We start from the raw sequence: 12,386 nt of genomic DNA, 5'->3' as shown, positions 1-12,386 counted from the left end.
CTTTTGTTATATGCTCATTGTTAATCCGTTTTATTATTATTTTCATTTCGTTGTAAAAAAAAGAAAACAATAATACTGAGCATTGTCACATTTTTCGTTCAATTGTTTATTCTTTTATAATTTTTTTTTACATATTATATTATATTTTACATGCGAAATAAAAGTAATCTATATTATATGATTTATTATTATTACTGAGTTATACATAATTGAGCCTTTATTCCCGAATTTGTACATACATATGTCCTTTATATAAATTTGTAAAATTATTTCTATAAATTTGAAATTATATTCAAATAATGGTGACAAATGAGGATAGATTGCCAATTTTCTTGGAACCATTTCAACAATGAAATAATATAAATTGGCAAGCTCTAATGGGAAACGATTCACCTAGAGTCACATAAATATATTATATAGGCTGGGGATTGACCCATCACCCTTCAGAATTATTCGCTAACCACTGAGCTACATGTACATATGTTCCTGGTTGATATTGTAAGGTGGGAACATGAGAGAGAGAGTATCCACTGTCTAAGTAAATTCGTGGGTGAACAATTGAGACCCCGGATTAGGCTAACGGAATTCAGTAAGTGCTCGAACAAAGGATACGCTGGAGTTCTCACAGACCTGAGCGAATTCGTGCGTAAACAATAGACTCGCCAGGGTAGACCTTTACGTGCCTAGAAAATACACACACTGACGGATCGGGGAAGCTGTGCTGTGCAACTTATCCTTTATAAGGAGGTTCACACGGTAGATCAGATATTCTAGAGTTAGTGACTGTCGCTTGCTCTGCATTGAGACCATCTTTTCTGAGACTATTGATCTTTATATTGTAGCACATGCTAAAAGGAGCCACCGTGTTAATTGGTTTTCGAGGATTATCTCCAGCCTTAAGTGCAGGGGGCTAATAATGAAAACCCCCGAATTGACTTAGTGGTCGGTAAGGGCATTCGATCACTTCCCGCTAGAGTTCTAAGAGCTGCCAGCCCGAAAGCGTGGGACTGCGTATCTGGTACGTGACTATAACAATAGGTAAACGAACGTGTCGAGGAAGATGCAGTGAGCGACCTGCCCTTTATAAGCAGGTACTTAGCCAGCAGCATAGCTCAGTCGTTAAGCTTCTGCTTAGCGTCGAGAGGCGCCGGGTTCGATCCCATGAGCTGACCTCGATTGAAAAGAATTTTTCTAAGTATATCTGCAATGCTGCTGGTCAGATCTGGATATTTGTGACTCCAGGTCGATCGTTTCCTATCAGAGTTTGCCAATTTTCTCTGACTTCATTGTTGAAACGGTTCTCGGTAAAATTGGCTAAATATCCTTCCTATCTACAATGTCACCACTATTTGAGATTGATGTACAATAAAATTTATATTATATTCATAGATGTCTCGTTAATTTGCAAGTTTTTCAGTGTCTCGTAATTCAGAGACTTGTATAATAAAAAAATGCTGCAATATTTGTAATTGGTCAGGAAGGCGCATTGAATGGGTTGGGTTACCTGTAAGGCAGCGGTTTCCAAACTGGGAGGCGCGCCTCCCAGGGGAGGCGCCAAAACTTTTTAATAAAAAAATAATTTTCATACCATAATATCTACAGATAAATAAAACTTCATATCGTAGCTTAACAGTAAAAATTCAATGCATGAATGTTTATTTTTATTTTTCTTTAATTTTTATATACACATTTAGCAACCCTTCAAGAAGAAAACCAACATGAAGAGGCACATTTGTGGACGGACGATAATTTTATTGTTAAACTTGCCAAATTGAGCGGTTTAAATAAATCAATGCAGGGATCACAAATACATCCACTTGTTCAAAAACACAAAGTAAAAGCTTTCATTAAAAAGTTGAAGTTATGGAAATCAAATTTACAAAATAATGCGTTGGATATGCTTTCACTTTCCAAAGATTTCTGGGCCAAAAGTTTTTGTGGATACAGAATCCATTTAACTACAATGAAGAAGACGAATTCAAGCTGACAACCATCGAAAAAGAAAAATTGATAGAATTATTATGCGATAGCTCACTAAAACAAAAGTTTCAAAATGAAACCATAATTAAATTTTGGATGAATTTTAGTGGAGAGTATGAATCTTTGTATTGCAAAGCAATGCCGTTTGTAAAGTCTTATTTAAGCGAAACGGGCTTTTCGGCACTAGCTGCAATGAAAACCAAATATCGAGCCAGGTTAATAGTCGAAAAGGAGTTACGAGTGGCACTCTCCATATTGCCCCCAAGATTTGATAAACTTTGTGCCAATAAACAACAACATCCTTCACATTAAATTTTGATGTGTTAGATGTAGTTTAATTAGTAATTTAATACAAAAATAAATATATGTACGTGTTCGTATAAATTTATGTTATAGCAAAACCTTTTTATTATTCTGTCAATTGTATTGTTCAGTATTTTTTTTTAATAAAGGTTTATTATATAAAACGTATCTATATTATTATATCTATTAAAAATAAAATAAAAGGCGCGGAAAAAAAATTTTTTTTTTAGGGAGGCGTAGTAGCATAAAGTTTGGAAACCGCTGCTGTAAGGCCTTCCTGATATACATATATGTAAAAAAATAAATAAATATAAAGGCATTCTGGACGGAGCACTGGCAGGGCGTGGATCTCCTTAATCACCCAATAAATGCTGTGAAGCGACTTTGACCTTTTATTTGGATCCTCCACCCACCCCTACGCAACAATATTATATTATACCATTGTATAGCCATTTTTTTGTATTATATTTTTGATTTTTATTAAAAACACTTAGTTATGTACAAGTGTATATTTGTTGAAAATTCTTTCAAAGACAAAAATGAAGGGTCGAGTCGTAATTTACAGGGTGTTGCACGCGGCGCGCTTTCGCGGACGATTGAGCGCATCGATTTTAGTACAATTGCCGGTGAGAGGAACACCGTGAAATTGCCAACGTTTGATTTACGACCAGCCGGTTATTTAACCCGAACATAATACATTACGTCACCTATACACCAATATATATATGTATACATACAGTGTATGAGATAATATATACAGGAGCTACGTACTTAACAAATCCCAAAACGCAATATATCTATGGTACCGACATAAGTATGATACAATGAAAGCTCTTAAGCCACACAAAGGAAACGATTGTGAAACTTCAGTCAATATATTATGTACATATATGTAAGTCTCGTGGTGTAAATATATGTACACGTGGAAGCACCTTTTGTCATCGTTCGAGTTGTTTTACTCAAAGGAAGTGTCTTTAAATATGAAATATGGAAAGGTTTGATGGCAAAAGCTTCAATAGCGTAATTTGCATAGTACCGGAAGTGTTTGATTGAGCTTGAAATAGCCATTGATTAAGTCAAAACAGGGAGCTATTTCACACAAAAGAGCTTTGGATTATAATATGCAAATATCTAGGCTTGCTTACATATTAAATAAAAAATGAAAATTCGTAGTATTCGTAATGACGAACTGAAGGCATGTCCAGTGCTATGAACTATTTTAGTTTTTCCGATCGATATTATGTAGTTAGCTGCAGTTTTCACTGTTCGGTTTAATTTTGACGAATTTTTGGTGCATTTAACGAAACAATTTAATATAGTAAAATTCCGCTATTTCGAATACCAAAATAACTATTTCGAATACCAGTATAACAAATTATTGTTTTTCAGTTTGATTATAACGAATTTTCAGTATAAAAAAAACGATTTAGTACAACCGACTATCAATTTAACAAAATTTCCAAGATAAAGAAATATTTTAGCAGCCCTGAATAATATTACTTATAACGTACATATATATGTAGATATAACGAAATTTCTATTTTTACATACCTCCTTTACGTTTCACATGGCTTTCGTGTCAGTGGTCATTTTTATCTCTTATCCGATCGTTTTCATACTTTGCCATATTGCTCATTTTAGTCATCAATACACGTTAATGTTTCGTCTGCCATTACGTTGGAGATAAAATATCGTATACAACGCGTTTTAAACACGCGGAAAGTAAATCTTCTTGACGTTTAATAAGCGTTCGTCCCGTATCTTCCAACCTGTTCGCCTTGATATGGCGATATAAGATTTTAATTGTTTAAACGCCTATAATTCACTCTATATTTTATGAAATTTGCTCTATTGGTTCTCGTTATCTCTAATATATAAATATTTATAGTTTTAACTCTCATATGTATATATAAATTTCAAATTTGGTGTGTAGCTTCTTGTAGGGTAATACACGATATATATTGATTTTTGGCCACATATGTCAGATTTTTATGTATTGTTTTCGCGGTGCCGAACAAAATTACTTACCCGTAGTTTTTCATTATTTTCCAGTTAAATTATAACGGAACAACTTAATAAGCCCCAAGAAGTTAGTTAAAACACTATGTATGTATGTATTTAAAAAATAAATAAACTAAGCTTTCATTTGTAAAATTAAATTTAAATAAAACTGAGATTTATTTGGAATAAACAACCTGTTGTAAAATATGATCACATGTACTTGAAAAATAAACTTATGCATATAAAATTCACGATGAGTATAAACGAAAACTAAAATTGCATAGTACATATTTACTACGACGATTATAAATACTAAAATATTCTCGCCATTACAGATCGCTCCAAAGCGACGAGTGCATTTAAACAGATACAATACAAATAATCAAGATAATCAATATAGATATTTAAGCATTTTATACAATGCGAATTCATACAAACATCCACAGTGACTTATATGGAAAAATTCTTGTAGCATTTCGATTTCAAATTGGCGAACCTCAAGGCGCTGGATATCTTGAGCTTAGCAAGAGAGATAGGAAAGGGTATGCCAATTTTACAGGAGCCGTTTCAATGAAAATCAGAAAAATTGGCAAACTCTGATAAGAAACAAACGACCTGGAGTCACAAACCAAGGTCTGGTCAACAGCGGGACTATAGTGGGACTCGAACCCGTGACCACTTTGCTTGAAAGCATAATACGCTAACCACTACTAGTCCACGCCGCTAATATATATTTTTATATCTATAACTTTTATATTTATAAAAGACCAGTCTTGGACTTTTATTAATTGGTTTGAGTGGTGCTCCATCGTGTGGACGATATATTCCACACCATCCTTTATATAGGATTTAATTGTTATTTATATAAATTATTATTGTAAGTATAAATATTCAATAATGAAAAACTATAAGTGTTTATAGTATTCAATGAACTACATATGTATATAGCTCAAAAAAACAATTTGTTTAAAGCTTTTGTTACATATGCATTTTGAGGAAAACAACATTTTTTCAATGAAGAATAGAACGCACAATATTGACTGTATCGTTGATGTGAAACAATTAGTAAATAATTGGACTTTTTATGATGGCATTGTATTTCGAAAATAGCCCCAATTGTTCGTATGACCAGTTTGCTAAAATGCAATTAAAATTACAGCATAACGCAAACATATGTATACTGAAAGTCAAAACCTTTAATTGAAAATTAAATCGCAAAGTTTTCACTAACTATACATATGTAGATATTAAAAAAAAATCACTCAAATATTTCATTATAAAAATCGTCATCATTCCATGGCCCAAATATCGTTCTATTATATAGCCGTATTCGAGATAGAGGTATGATTCATTTCCCTTTATGAACGAGGTATGTATGTATGAATGCGTGAGAGTATTTCGGAATTCGAAAAACGCGTCGTGGAGAATATTTCAATGTTTAAATTCACCCCATTAGCCTTATTGATATTCACAGCTTACATATGTACTTCATAGGTAACGTCAGTCACGAAGACCGCGCCTGATGCATATTTTAAATATTACATGTGTAGGCGTTCAAAAAGTTCCCGAGACTGTGAACTTTAAAATAACAGAGTTAGATTACCTAAACAAAATCTGCTTTAGGTCATCGACTTTAGAGAGTCTTTAATTAATATTATGTATTAGATGTATTATGAGCATTTATATGAATTGTAAATAGGTTTTTGAGCTCTTTTTCCCATAACGCTGTTCATATTAACATTATAAAAATATAATACTATGATTACTAACAACATTAAATTAAAATTGTAAAATAGAAGATGATCAGTAGTTCAGTAGCTATTAAAATAGATATAAGATGTATTGTGAACATAATTTAGTAATAATAAAAAGCATTTAAAAATAAAAAATAACAGAGTTAATGATAGCTGAAACTTAAGGTTCAGATGAGAGCATCCTGAAATATGGTAAAATATCAGCAAGCTATTTTCAAAGTGGTCCTTAGTGAAACGTTTTATAGTGCAGTGATTAGAATCAAAGAAAACGCATTTCTACTGGAAGGGATTTTAGGGTAGAAACACTATAGAAAACTGTTTTAGCTTAAATGGAACATATCGTGTCCTTATAGCTAGAGTTGCCAAGTGTCACGGACAAAATAAGAGAACATTTAACAAAAAAATGTTTATTTTTACATACCTCCTTTACGTTTCACTTACGATTACAATTCAGGAAAAAGTTTGCCTCATATCCGATCGTTTTCATACTTTGCCATATTGCTCATGTTGGTCATCAATATAAGTAAATGGATCCTCCGCCATTACGATGGTGCAAAAATATCGTGTAAGACGCGTTTGAAATTTGAGTTTCTGAAAATTGATTGACGTCTATCCAGTTCTTAGTTTTAATAATAGATGGCGATAGTAAAATAAAATTATTGGTATGTATATATATATATTTATGTATATATATATATATACATAAATACATCAACGTTAATTCGTAATCGTAATAATAAATAATTTTTAATTTTTAATGAATCATATTTATTTTTTATAAAAAAACGCACGGACAACGCCGAGCATGTATGTATGTAAATCCACAGCTTTCAATCTGATGGTACCTTAACGTAAATAGATCGAAAATGGACTTTGGAAGGGATCAGAGCCCGGAGTCAAAGAGCCATCGTGCATAAAAGCCCAAGCAATGCCGAGTAAGCGTGTCCGTTATTATTTAGTAGACAATTAAATTCTAAAGAATTGGATTTTGGAAGAGTTCTGAGGCTTTTAAAAGTTTTTTCCTGACTTTAATTCAATGCTTAGATTTTGCCGGGGAACGCCGGTTGGTATATATTATACGGGTCTACGTGACGACACAGAATGTTAAATTACAGAAAACACAAATATCGGAAGGCAAAGATCGAAAATCGAAAGATCTTAAGTCGAAAGATCAAAAAAAAAATTGTGCATGGTAAACGGTACATACTCACTTAATTTGCGCGAGCAGGATACAACAGGAACAAGAGGAACGTGTTTTTCCTTCCGTATTCTGCGTGCGCACATTAATTCGGGAGGAAAAGCCTGTTCCTCTTGTTCCTGTTGTATCCTGCTCGCGCAAATTAAGTGAGTATGTACGTGAGTATGTACCGTTTACCATGCACCATTTTTTTATCTTTCGACTTAAGATCTTTCGATTTTCGATCTTTGCCTTCCGATATTTGCGTTTTCTGTAATTTAACATTCTGTCTCGTCACGGAGACCGATATTATACATACATATGTACATAAATACTATCAGTACGGAATTTCCACGCTATGTGTTTTATATAATATATAGTAATGGTGGGAAAAGGACGTGGTTCAAAATCGGTTTATTATATCCGGTCCGTTAACGGGTCAGCCGTCACGTCGGATCAGTGGCGCGTCGGCAGTTAAAGGGTTTTTTCTTTTTTTTATATAAATATGTGTCGGGGAATTTATTAAAGGGAAACGAGATGTGAAAGAGGGGAAAACGAGCGTAAATGGAAAAGCGTATTGTAAAAGTAACGGATCTTGACGGAAACAGAAATGTTTGTCACGTGCTATGCAACGAGCCGTTATTGACCCGTCAGAAGTGAAAGATTTTGAACCGATTGTCGTTATATTTATATTTATATATATGTACGTATATGTGGAATTTTACATTTATATTTTTTGCTATGACGCGAAGATGGTTAACAATAGACCATACCTTACCGTAGTATTTCTTACTCAAGAGGGTTCCATTGTCCTTTGAATTTATGTACGCATCATTTACTTGAGACACTCTCTGTAAAATGGATACAAAGCCCACCGAAATTGAGAACACTTACAATAATTAATCACTTTGATATAAGATGTTCTTTGATGTTTTTTTTTTTTTGACAATTTGATGTTTTGAAGTGCAATTTTGTAAGTAATCATAATGATTCTTGTGTTCATACCTTTTTGAAAACCATTGAGATTTTTCACGATTTTATCCGAACACACTTTTTTGTGATACAAAATAATATATTAATTTGCATATAAATTGATACATTAGTAAGTTAGATCTCATGAAAAATGTATATCCAATTTCATTGAAAGATTTGGTCGTGTATGCAGGGTGCATTTCAAATATGAACAGTTTCTTCAGTAATTAACTGCCTGGCGTTGCTCAATCGGGCTAACGTTGAAAAAAATATGCACAAAAATTGAAATTCTGACTATTTTCAAAAATCAACCGTAGTCCAAGTTTGTGTATTATGAGACAATGCCTGGCACCGCAGTCAGTTCAATCATATACGCTGGTACATATGGTATAATTCAGCTTCTATGAAGTGTTCGTAGAGGGCACGTGCCTGACTTTGAAGCCATTCTCAGGATGAGAGCGGCCTCTCTACGTCATCGTGTATTTTCGTCGTCTCATTGTGTTATTTCTGCCGCATCTTCTCATCTGCACTCTTCTCTGTATGGTCGGTGGATAGAACTACTCCATCAACCACCTTAAATAGATTAATTATTATGATTTATTATTCAATATTGTTATACCATTATATGTTTATTTATATATTATATTAATTATCTTAATAGTATTAATGGACGATGGATATTGCACTATTCTCCATAAAGTCTGGAATACAAAAGTTATTGTTATTATTAATACTTTTAATATGTACTGTAGATTTACATGGCTGACAAACAAATATTCATCATCAACAAAGTGTTGATCGATGGTTCTCAAATGTGGCTACTAGACGATTTACTGACTGACTATTCATGAAAAATAGAAGCGTGAGGATCGACTGTACTTCGGGATAAAATTTTAATTAAAGTTACAGACATTACTAACAAACTAACCAGTAGATTCTATGACAGAATCACTAATAACCATACTAACACACTTGTGAAGAGTCTCGGTGATTACAACAAAATGTCTATACCCTTCAGGTATAGCACACAGATTACCTAAACACAATCTGCTTTAGGTCATCGACTTTAGAGAGTCTTTAATTAATATTATGTATTAGATGTATTATGAACATTTATAAGGATTGTAAATAGGTTTTTGAGCTATTTTTTCCTATTATGCTTTAGATTAACATTAGAATAATATAATACTGTGATTACTAACCAAATTAAATTAAAATTGTAAAATAGAAAATGATCAGTAGATCAGTAGCTATTAAAATAGATATAAGATGTATTGTGAACATAAATTCGTAATAATAAAAAGCATTTAAAAATCAAAAAAAATATTAAAGCAATTTTACACAAAAAACTTCATTATCCATTTTATGGTGAATCGTCAGATTTTTTACCATTTATTGCACGATCACTTCTTATGAAAAATGGCCATTGATCACAGATCGGATCTGAAGATAGACAGCTGATAAATTGTGCACATTTGTAAAGAAAGGTTTTGAAGCCGTCAAACACTGCTTCAAACGTTTTCGAAGGGAATGAAATAAATATACCACACTTTGAAATTGTACACTATCTTAACCCTTTGGCTGCTACGAGGTTTTTCAATGTCCAAGCGAAAAATGCTAACATTTGTAATTATTTTGAAAAAAAATAAATATAATATTTTTTTTTACATACTTACTTCGCCGAACACTCGTAATTTTTATAATACTTTATATACATTTTTAAGAAGCAGTCGTGGACTCGTGCTCTCTCTTTCTGTCTTGCTTTTACATGCGTGCGTGCGAAAGAGATACCTACATATATACACTAAATAAGTTTTGACGATTGTTTTCCGAGGCTTTATTCTTTTCAATAATCTATTTTTAGATATCGATGTATCCTTACAACATGCGATATATTCGAAACAGGTAGCGGTCTCTCTCTCTTTCTTTCTTGGTTTTAATTGTGTACGTATGAGCGAGACACACAAGGATGCGAAGTTTCTAATAATCAAATAATTTTTCAACATGTATCATAAACATTTTGTATGCATTTCAGTTGCATTTGATTGATTGCATGAATTCGTGACGTCTCGTGACCTATATAATTGAAAGCGGATTTCTATTGTTTTTTGCCATTTATTTTAACTCTGCAAAATGATATCGGACAGTGAAAGTGATGAAAGCGAAATAATAGCTCCTCGCCGAGGAACTCGACAAATCAGCAGCTCTACTGATTCTGAAAATGAATTTATCGATAATAATCAATTCCCAAGTAATAACTCCTTATATGACATTGACAACGAACCCGAAATTTACTTTGATGATGAACCCGAAATTGAAGAGCTTTTATTTAAAAAATTGATAAATATTTATAAAGCTTGATTGAAAAATAAATATAAATACGTATATAAAAAAAATGTTTCGTGCCACTGATGCGCTGGTGGCTCAAAGAAAGTATTGAAATACGACAATTAATGACGTCAACAACGATCGTCGTAGCAATCTTCGCCGATTTCAAAACAACGATTTATCGTTGTTGTAGCAGTCAAAGGGTTAAACCAGTGGAGTCTTAATTAGTTAATACCTAATAAGATTTATTGCGAGTGCTTAAGGTGTTTTGTACGATTTATCTCCAGATTATAAGGTTGAATCTCCCTTAAAAGCGACAACTGTTTCGTTTTGAATTCACTCAATGGGATGGGGTGGTTTTAGTTACGACTTTCCATGGTACATACATATGTAGACCGTTTCTGTATTCCATTAAACGTATGTATACAATTGTGAGTATACCATACTGCGTCGAAGTAATTTAGTGTGATATTTGACAAACGCTTCGCTGGCTGGCAAACGGAATCGTATTTATTTTCATCTCAACTTTTACGATTTATGGAGAGCTATATTTTTGTTTCTTTTTGCGGTCTCCTTTTCGGGGATCCTCGAGGCGCTTTTCCAGGATTGATTTCTGCTGGAGTTTTTCCCCATCCATTTTCCGGAGTCTCTTCAGACCGCATCAAACGCTCCCATTTCCCATTGACACTTTTCGATACGCCTAAAGACCCCTCATTTCTTTCCAGTTTCATTTGGCACATGTATACATACATGCATACCTACGTATGCATGCTAATGTACGTATGAGCCGTTATATTTGAAAGTGGCATAAGTTCACTTTTTATCAAGTTTTTCTTATTGCAAAACATTAAATATAATGTTTTGCGTTTAACAATATTTAACAATACAAATAGTGTTTTTTGGAACTGAAAATTGAATTTCCACCACTTTCAAATTTAACGGCTCATATATATCGTATGTATGTATATTACACGTGATTCGTTAAATTATTTATTTCTTGAAGTTTAAAAAAAAATGATAAGTTAAAGTTATTATTTTAAAATGATTGTCGATAATTGGTCAATATTCATAGTATTCTAATATAGGCAGAAAACAATCTATCAACATTTTACATTTATAAAAATTCATAACATGATTTTATTTTTTTATTTTTTATTATATTTTATACCACGAAGGATTTACAGGTAAATCTCAATGCCCCTTCCTGGCCAATTACAAACAATACAGCAGTTTTATTATTCAAGTCGCTGAATAACGAGACATTGAAAACTCGCAAAATTAACGAGACATCTATGAATTGTACATAAATTTTATTTTACATTAATCATACTCAAATAGTGGTGACATTGTAGGTAGGAAAGATTTTAGCCAATTTTTAATCGGGAACTGTTTCGAAAATGAAATCAGAGAAAATTGGCAAACTCTGATAGGAAAAGATCGACCTGGAGTCACAAATATCCAGGTCTGACCAGATATACTCTACAGAAAAATTATTTTCAATCGAGGTCAGCTCATGGGATCGAACCCGGCGCCTCTCGACGCTAAGCAGAAGCTTAACGACCGAGCTATGCTGCTGGCTAATTTTTTTGATTTGTGTTTTCTTGAGCATATTATAAAGAATACGTTTTGACCATATTGCTGTGACTATTTCATACTCTTTAAATTTAAAAAACCAATTGAAAATATATTTATTTAAAATTTGGCAACAATTTCATGATTACTATTGTCATATATGTTAATTAAGTAACGTATATCAACCTGTACTCAAAGTGTAGTAAATAGTAGCAGCGTAGTGCATTAGTTGAGCTAACCTGTAGAGGGGTCATGGGTTCAATACGCTGCTGACGACATCTTGGCGTTATTAAAATACA

The sequence above is a fragment of the Arctopsyche grandis genome, chromosome 7 (assembly GCF_051622035.1).
Source record: "Arctopsyche grandis isolate Sample6627 chromosome 7, ASM5162203v2, whole genome shotgun sequence".
NCBI classification, from domain to species: domain Eukaryota; kingdom Metazoa; phylum Arthropoda; class Insecta; order Trichoptera; family Hydropsychidae; genus Arctopsyche; species Arctopsyche grandis.
Note: the sequence above shows the minus strand (reverse complement) of the source record.